The sequence below is a fragment of the Lissotriton helveticus genome, chromosome 1_1, assembly GCF_964261635.1.
Source record: "Lissotriton helveticus chromosome 1_1, aLisHel1.1, whole genome shotgun sequence".
NCBI lineage: Eukaryota > Metazoa > Chordata > Amphibia > Caudata > Salamandridae > Lissotriton > Lissotriton helveticus.
Genome location: NC_136057.1, coordinates 844,310,936 through 844,328,917, shown reverse-complemented (window position 1 = coordinate 844,328,917; position 17,982 = coordinate 844,310,936). Strand labels below are relative to the sequence as shown.

Sequence of the window (17,982 nt, the reverse complement as noted above, 5' to 3'; positions counted from 1 at the left end):
TTTTTGTCTCCTGCACCCATGTTCCGCCTGATGCAACAATAAAAATAATAAAAAAAAAAAAAAAGATTATCCTTGTGAAGTGGTCACCAAGGGTCTTACAGAAATGCCATTAAGGAAGGCCCGGCGCGGGCTTCTTCCCCATTACTTTTTAGAACACCACTGTAAGGATGACAATACACCTGCTAACACTGTTCTAGAAGGACGACACAGACTTGGGAAAGTTAAAATCAGAATTCAATAAAGTATACACAACACTCATTCTGAAGACTGACTGGGACCTTCTCCATTCTTGAAATTATAGACCCATTACACTACTGAATTTTTATATAAACATTTGGGAAAATATATTTGTGAGCAGACTTAAGAAATTAATACCACTTATACACAAAGATCAAGTTGGCTTTGTGCCAAGCAGATCTTCCAGATACCACTTCAGGACTCTTCTCCATTTGTTCTGGCATATCAGGAGCGACCCACATGAGACGGTGGCCCTCTACCTCGATATGAAGAAAGCCTTTGATTGAGTGAGTGGAACTACCTTTTTAGAACCATGAAAAGATTGGGATTCGGACAGTGATTTCTAAGGATTGTTCAAACCTTCTACAATAAACAGATGGCACAAATTAATTGGAGGCTTCTTTTCCAATACAATATCAATAGGGAAGGGGGAACAGACAGGGATGCTCTCTTGTCCACCTACCCTACTATTTCTTATTGCGCTAGAACCATTGGCAATCGCCACAAAGGGGGATGAGAGCTTCGCTGGGCTCATGACTCCAGCTGGAAAATGAAACTCGTGCTCTACGTTGATGATGTCCTCTAAAAAGTTTCTTCTCCAGTATCATCATTAAAAGCACCGATGTCCACAGTGAAGCCATTCTCCAGCAGTAAAATAAACTGGTCAAAGAGAAGAGCCATCTCCATGCGACACCTGCTACAGCAGGACCGCTAAGTGGCCTTCCCTTTAAGTGGGTCTCATGTAAAATGAAGTCCCTTGGCACTCTGATCAGCAGTCACATTACCTGCAAGGTGCGCGACAAAAGCTGGACTTCGAGAGATGGAAGCGCTTACAACTCTCCCTGTGTGACAGATTTCAAACCGTCAAGATTACAGTAATGCCAGTTTTAACTACCTATTCAGAATGCTAGCACTGACTGTCCCCTGCACATTATTGAGCTTTATAGATGGACAGAATAAAGCACATGCGTGGAGGAGAGGCCAAACCCGGAGTGCCCATGGTGAAATTTCAGGCAGACATGCCTTATGGAGGACTAAGACTTCCCAAAATGGGACAGTATCATGACACCCACCAACTTTTGCAATTAGCATATTACTTTCAGGAAAAATTGAAAACTCTTTATTGGGTTTTAACAGAAAGACATTTCCAGAAAGGAGTGACAGGAACTCAGGTTTATACAGGAAGAATGACTGGTCTGCTGCTCCCACAAACCTAATATTGAGCTCCTTGGTGAAATGCTGGGAGGCGCTACACCACCTACTCAAACAGAATAGATCATTAAACCTCGGACCCCATTTAGGTAAATGGTGACCTTAAGATAAACAATGCCCTTTTGTCTGGCAGAATGGTTCTCAAAAGGCTTTCACTACCTCCACCATATCATAACAAATGTTAAAATGAAATAACTTCTCCACGATGCGTGAAGAGATAAATCAATATTGGCGGCATACCCAATTGAGCAGCTGTATTAGCGTTAAAATAGAAACATGCCCAATAGTTTACAATCCTCCCACATCCACGACTATCTAGTGGAGTGGGGCACTTATAAGAAACTAATATCAGGATTGTACAATTTGGTCATGGAGAATATTTACTCGAAATCCACGAGAAGTCAACTTTGGCATAAATCGTCATCTCTCACCCAGAAAACTATCCCAAAGAAGGCTGATAACTATTGCAACACCCCCCCCCCCCACCCCCCTCCACGATTCAGGCTTGAGAGATGCGTGATTGAAATTTGGATATTTTAAGATATTTCACCTCTGGTATTGGACCCCAAACAAGCTCAACAGGCCAGGGCTGGCTCCAACCATGAACTGTTACCACTAATCGGGAGACAACCTTATCCATATCCTGTAGTCCTGCCTCCATCTCCAAATGTACTGGGATGGAATCTGGAGGATGCTCGGCCACTCGAGTCTATGTACTATTCAACCATCTATCAAACTAGCACAGTTGCCTGACACAGAAGAGGTGGAGAAAATGAATCCCCATTCCTAAAAGTGGCTGGTCTCATCGTTTGCTATGGCCAAAATATGTACAGTTGGCAAATGGAAGTCTTCTTCACTTCCGACACTACTGGAGTGGCCTGAAACGATTGCGACTCTAGCAGTTTATGAAAGAACAATTTATGAATTGAATGACAAAATTTCAAAATTGGAAGAAATATAGTTCCCTTTCCTGGCAAACCTTTTGTGATTGGCTAACCTGAGAATTACTCTATGTGTGGGAAAATTCCCAGACCCACTGTAGATACATCTAACAACATGCACAGCAGATGCCCAACAAGACAAACATGTTGCCTATGGTATGCAGAAATACTACATCCACTACATAATGACAGAGATACCCAAGTGTTCTCTTGGCCGCTCACAGCAGTACTCTGATCAGTCAGATGAGGGAAACTCAATAACAATCTTACACCCACTATATAATGTACAATTTATCTTAATTCTTTTCAAGTATGTTACGTAAGGTGTGTTTATTTTAACTGTATTCAAACTGCAAAAGGTGATAATCATTTATGCACTTTGGTATGTTTTGTCATGAGAAATACCTAATAAAAAATATTCAAACATGAGAAAGGCTTGTTTGTTCCTGAAAAGGAGGTTTACTCCTGGGCTGCAGGGTGTCTTTGATGCCAGACATTCCCTAGGCAAAACAGCATTATAAAAGCAGTTAGAAGGGTACAGCTAGTGCAAGACATCTGTTTGAGGTCTGAAGATCCATCCACTACTCTGTCAAAATCAACTTCAGTCATGGTTAATCTAGATTTGGTATGTAGGACGACAGAACCCATTGTCTTTGGGTAGGGATCTGACAGTGGGAACACAGCAAGCACATTCAGAACTATCAGCCAGGTCCCTGCACTGTCCTTGTTACCATAAGATATATATGCCAAGCGCAGCTGACCTGAAATTTTCTTTCAGTACATAGTAGGACAGCAACTCCCGTCAGGCCCCTGGTAGGACTGACATGCGAAGCCTTGTAAAAATCATAGCTGCCTAAGAATTTGCAGTGTGGCCCATTAGCTAAGTCTCTTGAAGTAACATGATATCTGGAATCAGATTCCCTCGCTGCAACACCTGGAACTGCCAGGTTCAGCCCTGCAATATTAAGATCTCATGCTTGGCCCACTGAATTCACCATAGAGGAAGCCAGGGGGTACTAGTCTAAGACTTGATTTTATAGTTACCTAGGTTGGTTCTCAACTTTCACTGCTAACACTATCGTAGGCTGGCACAGACCACCCCTTTTCACATCCTGCTACATATTTGCCTTGCACCACTGCTGTTTGGGCCACAGCTCTTCATTCAGCTTGCAATAAGTGCTGTCACACTGACCATCGGAGACAGTCAGCTCATCTGGATACACAAACCCGTCGCCACAGTGCACTGCCTCTCATTTCATCTCTTGGTGGGACCTCCTGGCTCAGTGGCTACTCCTCAGGCTGAGGAGGAGGCCCCACACTTGCTCATTGGTTGCCTTCGCTGCACCACCTCCTTCAGAGTGCAAAGCCGAACAGGGCAAAACTGCAATCTGGGTCCCATACCGCTTCTTTACAACAGCCCAGCATGTCAACTTGAAGAAATCAAGAAACCTTCTTAGGGGTCCCACTGATACTTGGTCCTTTTAAACCAATAAAGAAGATATAGGCACAGAAGCTGAAATATAAAAGAGCATCTTTATTAACCTCAAATGAGTGAAACTACGTCACACAGAAGCCTTAGCAACTGAATGAGGCAGTCTGAGGAGTACAGAAAACAGAGGCCTTATATATGCTTAGGGTTACATACTCAGCATAAGACCAAGGGGCAGTCCTGGCTCATGTAAGCATGCAAAATGACTGATCTGGGCATACAAGATCTGCTTGCTCAACAAAGTGGGAGGAGAGTTACTTCTCCATACAGCAGCAAAAATAGCCTGACAGTTATACTAGAGAAGCAGGTGCATTCTATTAGCTAGGCCCTTCTGGGCATGTGTGAAGGTGGAAGATGCTAAATGTAGTTCGTTTCTAGGCAGATTACAAGAGCAGTAAACACTGAGGGAGGATAGAGCACATGGCGAGCACGTGGCAGCACATGGCTAACTAAAATGGCTGCCAGAAATACAAAATGTCTTTCAGCTCATGCTAACAAATCAGTCCAATATTTAACAGATGCTCCTTTTAGCATGAGCTAAAGACATTCCTATGATCCAGTAGGAACATAGAAAATATTTGCACATTAATTTTCTTAAATTGATCAATATCCTAATTCATTGCTAGGTGGGCATTTTCCATTCTAAACATTTCATTAAGCAGGTACATATAAGCATAAGCAGGAATACAAAGGGAACAAAGCATCGGGTCATAATTAACATTCAGATAGCAGAAGAAAGTAATGACCACTATCACAAACAGAATTATTATGTTTCCTAGTCCTAAGCAAAAGCAAATCCTAAAATCATCTAGTAAACATTTTCAGGGCTCCTAAGCATTTCAGTGACTATTCATTTCAATTTCAGAATAGCTAACAGGACATCTCTAATAAAAATATCTTCCCTAGACTGTTCCATTTTCCTTTTATGAGGGCTAGAACATCAATTTAATACATTCAAGGAAAGGGCAAAGTCACATTTTTCAATTGCTCAGAAAAATGTTTTTCGTGCATAATAAATATAACTAATGCAAATATTAAAGCTACTAAACAGATTATTACAAAAACAATCCTGGCTCCAAGGGACCAGGAGGACCACACAGGGCCATAGGAATTAGAACGAAGAGCTGCAAAGGTCTGCACCTCCTCAAAAATGAGACGACTAAAGGGTTACATTATTGACAAAAAGAAGAAGTCCTTGGGGAAATTGAAGCTGCTGTACATCCAAGCCAGAGGGGGAGTCTTCTTCCTGTGTCCGTTTGAGCCTCACAGGCAGGCTCTTGTTGTTTCCACGGTGGAGCGGCACAACTCGCAACTCAAGAATCACAGCCCAGTTTCAAGGGAAAAGTCTCTTCTTTCAGGATAGGGCAGTCACCCACCAGGCAAATGCTCTTAGTGATCCTGTCCAGTGTCTCAGGCAGTGCACCAGTTTTCTTCACTTCAATCTAAAAGGCACCAGAGACACAGCACCTGTACCCTAATCTCAAGTCCTTCCCTAACTCCTGTATTGCTCTGCTGGCGCACTGCTCATTCGTTGGGGCCACACATTGCATCCAGTGTACCCAGGTATCTCTTGACCAGCAAACAAAGGAGCAAACTTGCATTCACTTTAGGACCAGGATTCAGAGGCCTGATGCTAGGGTCTCTGAAGCAACCCTTGTTTCAAAAGGGGTCGCCTCAAGCAAAGCCTCCTCGCCATTCTGGTCAGTCTGTGACTCTCAGCTGGGCATGATCCTTGAATTCTCCTTTCTGATTTGTGGCCTCGTCTTTCGTCCAAGACAGTGGCAGGGGTACACACTTCATTTCAGGGTTTCCGCCTTCACTGAGGTCCTAGTTGCCAGCAATGCCTGTGCTGGTTACCTTCACTTTGACTTCAAGCTGACGCTGACTCTCCAGGCTGAATCTGATGTCCGGGCCCCTCTGGCAATGGTTGTAAAGCAGCAATAATCTATTGGTGGACAGAATAAAAGGTCTTTAGACAAGGTACAGAAACAGTCTATCAACAGAGAGGATAGTGTAAAAATATGTCCTAGTCTTGGGACGCCCCATATATTAGCAAGGCACCCAAGAACCACTTTCATCTATCTATGAGAGAGAAAAGAAAGAAAAAAAACAACAGCCTGGACCTACTGGCAAGTATAAAAGGAACTCTTTGGTGAACAAGAGTAATACATCACCCAATCCCCAGCAACCAAGGAAGTCTGTATAAATTTACTAAATTCAGGGGAAAAAGAGAAAAACAACACAGACATACTCTAAATCCTTACATTGGTGTATTCCTGTGTACTAATCTGAAAACCCTCAAAAAAAGGAAATGTTCTACACTTTTGCTCATAAACTTTCCATTACTTGTACAGGACTGCAGACACTTCTAAACATGATTCTTCTTAATTAAAGCACCTACATTGTACGTTTTAGGACCATGCTCTCATGTTATAGGAGCAGCAGGAAAATCTAAAACTGCTAATTTAAAAGGGTTCTTATCTATAAAAGAACATTTCCTTCAAAACATTTTTACTAAGGATCACATGGGCATCTTCTCTGCGTTCTACTTTTCATGATCCAGACTATGCAACATCAGCTCTAATAAGGACTGTCAGTTTATTTACACAGACTAGCTAATAAAAAACTAGCAATGCCCTTGCAAAACTATGTAGCATGGTAAAACATACAATAATGGTGTTATCACCTAAGAATTATAGAACAAAAACTACCCACATCTAGCTCCCCTTAAAGGTCAAAATAAGGGAACAACAATCTAGACTACTGAACCTGTCACAATTTCATCAAACAGGATGGGCAGTAACATAACATATATATATTTTATTAATTTTATTAATGCTAATAATGTTTAAAACAGTATTACTGAATAGCCAATTAAATGTCTGATTGCTATTTCACAGACAATTTAGACAGGCTAAAAATTTTGAGAAAAGGAGAGAGCAACATACATATTACCTAGCCTTAATTTGTAGAGGAGCTAGCCTCCTTCCCCCATTTTGACAGTAGGAAACCTGAAACAGGTTTCACTTCTGTCAGCACTATCAACCATTTGTAGCAACTGGGCATAAACAAAGTTATAGGAGGTGCATAGCACTTTTGAAAGAGCTAAAAAAAACATGAATACCCAAACCCCAATCATTTTAGCAAATGTACAAATGTAACATTAGGGCACATGAAGTCAAACTAAATTTCATTGCCTCAGCTTTTAAGTATTAGTCATGTATAAATATGGCAGAGCTTATCTGTTAATCAAAGTTCACATATACCATTATATTGTTTTCTATCACATGAGAGCATAAAGTGCTTGTTTTTTGCCCAAAAACAAAAAAGGTAAAACTTCTCTTTTTTCCCTGCGCTGCCATCTTGTCTTTCAAAAAGTTTCAGAAGTCAAACTGTCAAAGCAGATCTTGCTCTGGTGGCCCTGCCAGGCTTCTAAATATAGAACTGACGTTTAACTCTTCCCAGCTGTCCTATTCTGTGTGCAAAGTATTCCATGCAGCTTTCCCTATTCAAAGTCACCCTGAAAACAGAAAGCTGACCCATTCCCCTGTTTGTCAGTTTAATAACTGCTGCTAGTTTTTATACATATTTTCAATTGTAAGCAGTGTGTAATATACTTGTCTAACAATATAGAAGTCAGCTATTTGTATTATACCTAAATGTATGCATTTACTGAAGCCTCAGACACTTTAAAAGCTGCTCGGAATGGGAAAAAATGCTGTTTAAATACCCAATTTCGACTTTGATATTTGGGACACTTAAAAATTAATATCCTATCATTTTTGTGCATAATGTTCATTATCAGACCGTTCTCTAGATAGCCAGAGATGGGACATCAGAAATATCTCATGTTTACCCATATAAAAATGAGTTTTTTACGCCTGCGCAGAGTGAAATTCCATATGCAAATATCCTCATTATGGGGTACAACACAACTTAAATTTAATTTTAATGCTAGGAGGTTACAGTGTGAGTATTAAGCTTTATAAATATTAAAACACGAATTTAAAAGCACTATTTTTTAAAATAATTTTTCATAATTAATAATTATTTATTTTATTTTTTAATAATAAAACCAATCATTTTGATAATTCCACACAGGAAAAGCAAGCTTCATTCCTTGCCTATCATATTTAGACGCATTCATTCATAAGCCTAAGCACAGAAGCCTAACTTGAAACTAGCGCTGGGACGCCCCTGGGTAGCCAACGCGCTTTACAAATCATCAATACAATACAATACAATACAACATGAAAAGTTTTTTGCCACTTTTTTAAAAGGACAGTCATTATTTAACATCAGAACCAAGAATGTGTTTATGTAAAAGGCTTTAAGAATGGAAATCCCTACCTTAAATGTTTTCCTGGTATCTAAAATAATGAACCTGATTTTTGTAACTTTTGAAAACAGCAGTCTGAAATGCAGGATTTTACACCATGCTAGCACTACAAAATCCTGACCGAATCAACATCCCTGTCTCTCCGTGGCCTACAAAAACAACAGCTGCTTGCTTAGCGGCAGTAAAAACACAGCTGAGGAAAGCTTTTTTCAGCGTTGAAACGTAAGCACGGTGACAGTCTATTTAAAACTGAGGCATTTCAATGCATGTTCTATAACTGAGGCATTTCAATGCATGTTCTATAATATGTGTTTAGATCAACAAAATCCAATTTACTCAGATGATGTGTTTGCCTGTTAATATCTAATACAATGTATCTAAGGAAAATGCTTTATAATTGTTTATTTATTACAAAACACACAATTTCGTTTTTGAGGCCTATTTTATTCCTATTGAATATGAATTCTAATTTTATCTTTTAAGCATTAGCAGTTTTTACATGTGCATAGTTGCTTACTCTATAATTTAAATAGTAACATATAATTATTTAGCATATCATATGGTTCATTTCTGGATTTTTATTAAGTTTTTTTAACATTTATTAAATGACATTTTGCATAACAGACGGATGACAGCAAGAAAACACAAACACACCTTGAGCTCATTCCAGACATATACAGAAGGGGTCATACACTCAGAATCACACAACACAGTGCGCGCAAGAGCCATTATTTCACAAATAGCGCAATCGCTATTTACTTACAGCAGTTGCAATGTAAAACCACAAATCACATAGACATTTAAACACACATTTAACCCGGACAGAAACAAAGGACAGCCCACAGACTGTACTTGAACCAAACCATTTGTAAATACTAGTTGTAAGTCATATTTACAAGAATAGCTTCTCAATAGTATTCCAAAAGACTGAAAAAAAAGCCCAACAGACTGTTTTATTTCCAAGAAGCCAAAATACACTCAATTCACTAGCTTAGGCTGGCAGAACACCAAAAAAATCGCTCTTCATTTCTCCATTCAAAAAATTCCGCAGAAAAAGGATCCTTGTTTGTATTTTGTCATATTTTAATTCCCTGGGGATAAGTCACCAAGGAAGAAATATGTTTTTATACCTAAACCTATCTAGCTATTCCCTCAGGGGAGCCGGCTAATTCACTTCACATCTCACTATGGTACCTCCAAAAAGCAACACATTCTTCGGTGTGTGCTTGAAACAGGCATGCCAAAAATATTGCAGAATATACAAATATTATAATCAAAGTAGTGCTTAAGGTACTCTTCGTACGTTGCGCCGTTCAAACAAATTCAAGCAGAGAAAAATCTCCTCATTACCTACCTACACAAATTGCAATTCGTATATCTATCTCATATAAATCCAAAGTTGGCCAACACAAATTAAAAAATTCCAAAGCCACAGTAAGCGTTACTAAACTACCTTACCAATCAAATGCATCAAAACCAACAGCAAGTGCCGCAGAACGACTCTTACCAAACAAATGGTTGTCCAAATTCTAACTGCCAAGTTCTGAATGACCTAACGGTCTTTATAGAATACTCACGCCAAAAAGGTTCTCAGTCAAGAGTGACATCATGTGCAGAATCAAAATCAGGAAGATCAGAAATATGCTGGGCTGCAGAGACAGAGAATCCCCAGAATCTCCGTGCACAGAGTACCTCGTTAGTAGAATCCTGTCCTGTCCTCCTCAGTAGATTTCTGTCTCCTGACAAGATCACTCCCTTAGATAGCCACTTCTCTGATGAGGTCCACGTTGGAGCGCCATTTGAAGAAATCAAGAAACCTTCTTAGGGGTCCCACTGATACTTGGTCCTTTTAAACCAACAAAGAAGAAATTGGCACAGAAGCTGAAATATAAAAGAGCATCTTTATTAACCTGATATGGGCATACAAGATCTGCTTGCTCAACAAAGTGGGAGGACAGTTACTTCTCCATACAGCAGCAAAAATAGCCTGAGAGTTATACTAGAGAAGCAGGTGCATTCTACTAGCTAGGCCCTTCTGGGCATGTGCGAAGGTGGAAGATGCTAAATATAGTTCGTTTCTAGGCAGATTACAAGAGCAGTCAACACTGAGGGAGGACAGAGCACATGGCGAGCACATGGCAGCACATTGCTAACTAAAATGGCTGCCAGAAATACAAAATCACTTTCAGCTCATGCTAACAAATCAGTCCAATATTTAACCAACGGGACCGGCTCAATCAACACCTGTGTTTCAAAACGCTATGCCCAACAACCCAGCACTGCTTCTTGACCCCTGGCTGCCCCAACGCCCTTCACAGCATTGCGCTGCTTTGATCTGCTCACCGCCGGGTCTGGGCCTATTGTAAATGTTGGTGCTCTGGTGGTGAGCCCGAGCAGCTTCCGCAGCACAGGAAGAGCCATTCTTCAAACCAGATAGCATTGCTTTAAATATGCAAGGAACATGATCTTTTACTAAGAAATAATAACGGTCCCAATGGGAACCCGCTTAAAATGCAGCCACCATCTTACCTTGCCAACCAACCTCTGTAAGCACTTTTAGTTCTGCGCCTTTCTGTGGATAAACTCCAGGTGAAATCCTGAGTGTGCAGGCTTGAAGTTTGCTTCATAATAAATTATTTGGCTCTGCCTTGTGCAGCCAGTGTCATAATAGTGCTTTTTATGTGGGATAAGAGAGAAATTGCTCTGTATGAATAGATACATTCTGCCGGAAAACTGTATTTCTGATGCTAAGCACTCCCAGCTATTTAACACTCTAGTTACTACTTTCAATTAATCAGGATTTGTAGAGCGCAGCTGCTTCACCTGAGAGGGTCTAGAGGCGCTGTCGGGTCATGCTAAGCATTCTCCTATATGTTGACATCCAGGTCTTGAGGTCCTTCCAGAATTGCTGGAGCAATGGTGAGGTTCTGAGGTGCAAAAGGAGGTCCTTCCAGGTCTTGACCTCCAGATGGGAGAACGAGCGGCATCTGCTATTTGTCCAGTGGATGCGACAGGTGGCAGTTAGGGCAAGGGATCCAGATCTGAGTTTCCTGGTGGGCTGGTGAAAAGTCACATGTTGGTTGAGGTGTGCAGCTTCTTCATTGTGCAGTACAGTGGATGAGTAGCTTATACTTGCATCTCTTCATGACTAGTAGCGAGTGGAGTTTCCTGAGGTGAGGGGGTTATGTGCATCCATCTGGGGAGGTCGAGGATGAGTCTGGCAGCTGTTTTCTGGATCGTCTGGAGTTTCTTCATGAGTTGGGTTGTTGTTCCTATGTAGAGGGAGTTGTCATAGTCAAATCAGCTGGTGACAAGAGCCTGTCTGATAGTTCGCTGGTGTTGGTTAGGAGCCATCTGAAAACCTTCATGAGCAGACAGTGGAGATGGCACAGATTTGCTTCCTTATGGATATCTGGCGGTCGAGGAGGATGTCGAGGATGTCTAGGTTGCATGCATGTTCTACGAGTATCGAAGGTGGGCCAAGCGATTCGATGTTCCAGTGTGTGTCTTTGTCTTTCTCGAAGAGGAGTACTTCTGTCTTCTTTGGTGTTGAGTTTGAGACAGTTGTTCATCCAATTGGCAAGCTCTTACATGCATCTTTGGAACTTGTCTTTGATGGCTCTTGGACTGTTAGTCAAAGAGAGGATGAGTTAGGTATCATCATCGTAGGAGATAAATTGGAGTCCATTGCTTTTGACGATGTTAGCCAGGGGGGTCATGTATGGAGGGAGAGAGGATGATTTCTGTGTTCTTCCTGTAAGGTATGTTGCAATCCACTTGAGGGTTGCTCCTTGGATTCCGATCTGGTGGAGCCTGATGATCAGTGTGTGGTGGGATACAGTGTCGAAAGCTGCAGAGAGATCGAGGAGGACAAAGGCAGTGTGTGGTGGGATACAGTGTTGAAAGCTGCAGAGAGATCGAGGAGGACAAAGGCCACTGTTTGTCCCTGGTCTTGCAGCATTTGGATGTCAACTGTGGCAGCGACTTCAGTGCTATGGTTTGTTTTGAAGCTCGATTGAGAGGGACCCAGAAGGTCATGTTTTCTCCAGATGTCTGGTGAGTTGGATGTTGATTGTTTTCTCGATGACCTTGGCAGGGAAGGAAGCAGCGAGTTGGCACAGTAGTTCTTCATTTCTCCTGGGTCCGCAGATGGTTTATCAGCAAAAGCTTCCTATCGGCATGTTTCCACTTCTGGGGGAAGTGGTCTGTGTTTAAACAAAAGGCACTCTGGATAGCGCAAAGAAGTCTAACATATGTTTAATGCAAAATAGCCAGCAAACATCAAGTGGCATAATGAAACTACAGCTAGGCACTAATGAGAGGGTGTTGGCTCTTGTGGTGATTACATTGCAAGAAGACCATGACTGCTTGATACAGTATTGTAGGGAAAACAGTTGGCATCACTAAATTCTGCAGTTCTTGCTTCGTTGTACCAACTTCAGTACAAGGCTACGCTTTTCTGAAACATTTAGGTTAAAATGTGCTATGTACAACACAAGATAACAAAATAGTGCATTTAAAACACATGTAAATGTGCATTTATGCTAAGGCTTTAGTGAGATTTAAGCATGTATAACAATAATGAAATTGTTATTGTTAATACAAGTAAAGTTATATATAAAAGTTTACATTCGTACATGTCAATCTCATACTCGTCAAGGCCACCTAAATTGCATTGGATTTAGTTGTACATGGTTTCTTGTCTTCTTTAAAAAGATATTGGATAACAAAATTGCTGTGCATTTAAAACATATTAATGTGTGTTATTGCTAAGGCTTTAGTGAGATGTATGTAGATATAACAGTAAGTAGATATAACAGTAATTAATTCACAATCGCTAATATATACATAGTTCTATAGAAAAGTTTATATCCTTGCATGTCAATATTAAAATCTTCAATGCCACCGAAATTGCATCCGATTTAGTTTTACATTGTGCTTCTCTTCTTTAAAAAAATATATTGGATAACCTTGACAAAACCACTACTGGCATTTGATTCACCTTCCCCTTTCAAAATGGTATTATTTATCCATTTCATTTTCATTAGCTGCATCACCAGAACATAGAAGTCAGACTCAATAATTTGCCAAACAATAGTATAATGTTTTTGACAAACCCATTCAAGGTTAAGGGAATACAAAAGACAAAGGAGAATGTATCTTTCCATAGAGTGAATGCATCTGCTAAGTTCTTGGCCATAGATGTTTCTGCAAATATCAGTTAATGCCTGAAAAGTTCAATGTTGCAACACCAAGATAGTAGGAATGAACTAATCTTGAATAGTTAGAAATTATTTCCATAGCTGTACAACATCATTTTTTCTGCTTCGGACAGTAAATCTACCTCTCATAAGAGTTACCAACATTGATAGTTCCGAAGTACACTTTGCTAATACCAATAGGTGCTTGTTTATTCACTTACATGAAATATTTTCCTTCCCAGGTAATAATATTTCCTTTGCTAGGCTAGTATGATATTGTGGCTTTATTTTCCCCTTGGCACGTGTTAATTTTAGCTTATAATTGGTGTCTTACAGAGCATACCTGATGTTCCTCCTAACCCTGGTGAACTCCGGACTGAACTACTTGGACTACGACCCCACCAAACAGAAAAAGTGCAAACGTCCCAATAAAGAAATGCTTTATATCTACAAACGCCTGCCTGGTTCAGCAAAGGACCCTACACAAGATCTTGAATAATGTTAATGCCTTTTGTAGTGAATGCCTTTACATCGTGTTAATAGAGTGTCAAAAACATACAAATAGTTCTTGCATAAGTTTTCATGCATATTGTTTAAGACACATCTAAGTTAATTGTAAATCTGCTACAATATTACTTCTAAGAAGTATTTTTATTAAGTTAAATGTAAATGTAAAATAAACGTTATCATTATCTGCTGTGTTGTAGCTTGTTCATGAACATTATTTATCTGTGAATTATGAATGTACCTTCAACTGTACTGTAGATAACTCTTGAATCTCGTTTAAAAAAAATTAATTTGCCTTCTAGTTGGAACAATGACTTGGCTCTCTGGAGTCAAGAAGGACTCGCCAAGCGAGCCACAGGACTTGGTGAGCTAAAACTCATTTAGCCCCAAAATTAAGTCATTCTCTTTAGAGAATTACTTAATTTGTAAATTATATAATTTTCTTGTATGCAAATAATTTGTTGCTATTGCTACTTAATGTACCTATGTAATATGCCAGGCAATTTGGTATTTCAACATTTCTCGTGTATCTGTTGAAAACTGCCCAAACTCTGGCCTTTGTACCCAATATTTTTCAAAAACTGTGCTGTCAAAATAAAGATTATGCCTCAGTTATAAAATCGTAGATTGGAGTACTATTCCCAAGAAATTATTTCTTGAATCTGAATGTGAATACTGCTTACTAAAAGCAGTAGAAAGAGGGCAGCTTACAGAAGAGGCAACCACAATGTTTTTTTAAAAGAAGTGAATTCTAGCATTTCTCATAAGTATATGTGCATAGGCGTAGGCTTGTGATTATTGAACAGGGTACAAGAGTTAAAAGTATAAGTGGTTATGGTCATGTGTGAAGTCACATAAGTTCCAACAGATGCAGGCTTCATTGCAACAACAGCATAAATACTTCTGCAGACAACGGCAAAGGCCCATATAGGAACAAGCAACCTCCTTACTCCTCTTCACCCTCTTGTGCACCGACCAGTAAGCAAGTTTGATTTGTGTGTTCTGCACCATATGATCCCATTCAGTGGTAGACTTATTCAATTTTCTCCCTGGTGTCTGAGAGTAATCTCATGCCGGTGGGTTCTGCAGCTCATTCAGTTAGTGTATGCATTATCATTTGTGAAGAAACCTACTTTTATTTTACTAATCTTACCCCTTCCTCCTTCCACACAAAAATCTTGATGAAAAAGATTCTCCCTCTCTTCCAGGCATGGAAAGCGGTGAAGCTAATGCCCCTCTCCAAGAGAGAGTCAATGTTTTTGGTACATACACTTACTCATTGCCAGATGAGGAGTGGGGTTGAAACCATTTCTGTATCTCAAGTATTTAAACAAATTAAAAAATAAATAAGTTAGAAGGTTCAAGATGATGACACCTCCATATTCTGTTTGCTCTTCAGTCACACAAGTGATGTGTTTTTCTGGACTTGCTAGACAGACAATACTGTCGCCTTATGGCCAGAGACCTGCACTTAAGGTTCAGGGTGTTTCTATTGGGCTAACATTACCAACCTGATTATTTATATAAGTACTGGCTGTGGTGGTTCCATGCCTACACCATCAAGCTATTTATGTCTGTCCGTATCTGTCACTAGCTGCTGAAGGCAAGCTTTCCTTCTGAAGAACTTAGAAATTACAGCCTCACTTTTGCAATGTTTGGATTTTTCATCAATCAAGATAAATCCAATCTGTACCGAACCCAAACTCTCCAATTCAAAGGAGCGATCCTAGACCCTCACAACATTAAAACTTTCTTTCCTCCCGAGCAGGTGGTTCATATTCAGGACATGGTGTCTGAGTTTTCAATCTTTCCAACTCAGTCAGCCAGAGCTTGCTGGGTGTTCAGGCATATTTTGTCTTCCTAGTTCCAGATGCTTGTGTTCATATGAGAAAACTGCTGTTGGCACTTTGTGGCCGTTGTAGTGCGTTCCATGGGAACTTGCAGGACATAACCCTTTCAGACCACCAGTTGATTCACACTTTAGCATGGTGAACATCACTGCAGAATGTGTATCCTCCTTGTCCTAATACTACTATATGGGCACATTCGTCGCTGACAGGGTGGGAAATGCACCTGGACACCATGACTTTAAATGTACTATGGTCGCAGAAGAACATCAGAATATATTTAAGTCTGCTGAAACTGACAGTGATTCTTCTAGCTCTGAAGTGTTCCTGCCTTATGTCTGCCTAAAGTCTGATACAGACAAGTACAGAATTTGACAGACAAGTGTGCAATGCACTAGGAGGCAAGAAAACCTTGGCCGTTTGCCATATGCATGGGAGATGGTCTGTCAGCAGCTCATCTGACTGGCATAGAGGAAGAGACAGGAGACTACCACCGGTATCTCATGTCTTCAAATCTCAAATTGGAGTTACAGCTGATCATGTCCCAGATTTTCAAAAGGTAGTGCACACCTCAGTTAGATATCTCTGCAGATTAAACAGAGAGTATGTCATCTCCTTTGCTTGAGACAGATGTCAATTCCAGGCTCCCTGTGGGGCACTTTTAATTTCTATTGGACGTTTAATCTACACTATGCTTTTCCACCAGTTCTGCTAATGCAAAGAATTCTTCAAAAGATAAGATTTCACAAATCCAGGACTGTTTGTGGCACTAGATTGGGCCAAAAGACCTTGGTATTCTGACATGCCGCAACCAGTGCAATACAGGCCTTAGAGGCTACTGGTCGGGAAGACCCCCTGTCTTAGTTTCACAATCACATATTTCTTCCCAATCTAATTCTCTGAATATTCATGTTTGGATCTTAAGTGGTTGACCTTGACTAAATTTCCATTGGATACCGAGGTCATTGATATTGTTGTGTCTGCTAAGTGTTGTTCTACAAGAGTTTTCTACTCCAGTGTGGGGCCCATCTTCATTTCTTGGTGTGATGTCAAGTCCTAGGACCCTCTGAAATCCAAGTGTAATGTGAGTTCACTCTTTGACTACTGAAAAAAAGTTTAATCATCAACATGATCAAAAGTCAAGGAGCAGCCACCCCTGCTTACTTTTCCTCCTGGATCTAAGTTCTTTTTGTAAGATCCTGATTGTCCGTCATATTCCTTAAAGGGATACAGATTAGGTTTCCACTGCCTTCCTCTGTGATAGATCTGTAGGACCTTAACTTGATTTTGACTTATCTTATGGAATAACCCTTCAAACCAGACATCCTGTGTTTACACTCATACATCAAGGCAGGGGCAAAGAGTTCTTTGTTTGGTTAAGGTATCCAGCTCACTGTAACAAAAACTGATTGCGGCCCTTGTCTACAATGATTTTAACCCATCAGTGAAGTAATATATTGTATTTTTCTCTTTTCTGTTGACAGTCTGTTCTGAGGGGATCAACATGCCACTATTTTAAATCAACAGACATACTGGAAACCTACAAAAAAAGTCAAAACAAAGTGCACTCACTTGAGTAACAACCCGAGAGAAATCAGGTACCATGTATCTCAGAAAAAAGGCAAGAGAAACTTTTTTGTGGGGCAGTGCAGCTCACTGGACTTTGGGTGGGTAGTGGATCTATGCATACATTATGTCATCCGGTCTATTGCTAAAATCTGTGCTCAGGTACAGCAAATTAGATTATTGGAAATTTAATAAATATGATTGTGGCCTGTAAGCATGATTTACTTACCTTCGGTAATGATTAACCTGGTGGATACTCTATTTGCCTGCAGATTCCTCACCTCAGGAATTTCCCTAGGCACCAGGGTGGATCTGAAAAATTGACATAGCTCTCTTGTGCCCCAGATGATGCCATGAAATCAGATCAATTCCTTGCCTCCCCCGATGCTACATGCCAGAGCCATATAGTTTCCCACTCCATGCTCTTAGAGTTGGACATAAAACTTTATAAACCAGCTGAAATGCAGTGCAGAAGACTAACTAGGAGCCCTATAAAAATTGTAAGATTAGTCCTCAGAATGGGGAGGTTTGGCTGGTTGGTGAAGAATCTGCCAATAGAGTATCCACCAGAAGGATCATTCGCAAAGGAAAATAACTTTTTCCACTGATGGTTGTTTCTACCTACAGATCCTCACCATAAGAA

The 17,982-nt window shown here is 40.4% G+C and overlaps 1 long non-coding RNA gene across 1 annotated transcript in view; it reads left to right on the top strand.

Annotated features, from left to right (window-relative positions):
* LOC144817952 (uncharacterized) overlaps positions 1-14,113 on the top strand; it is a 44,180-nt gene extending 30,067 nt beyond the window's left edge. Inside the window, exon 2 of the long non-coding RNA XR_013607009.1 lies at positions 13,756-14,113. This is a non-coding gene — a long non-coding RNA (uncharacterized LOC144817952). The remainder of the gene's footprint in view (positions 1-13,755) is intronic.
* Positions 14,114-17,982: the final 3,869 nt, after the last annotated feature.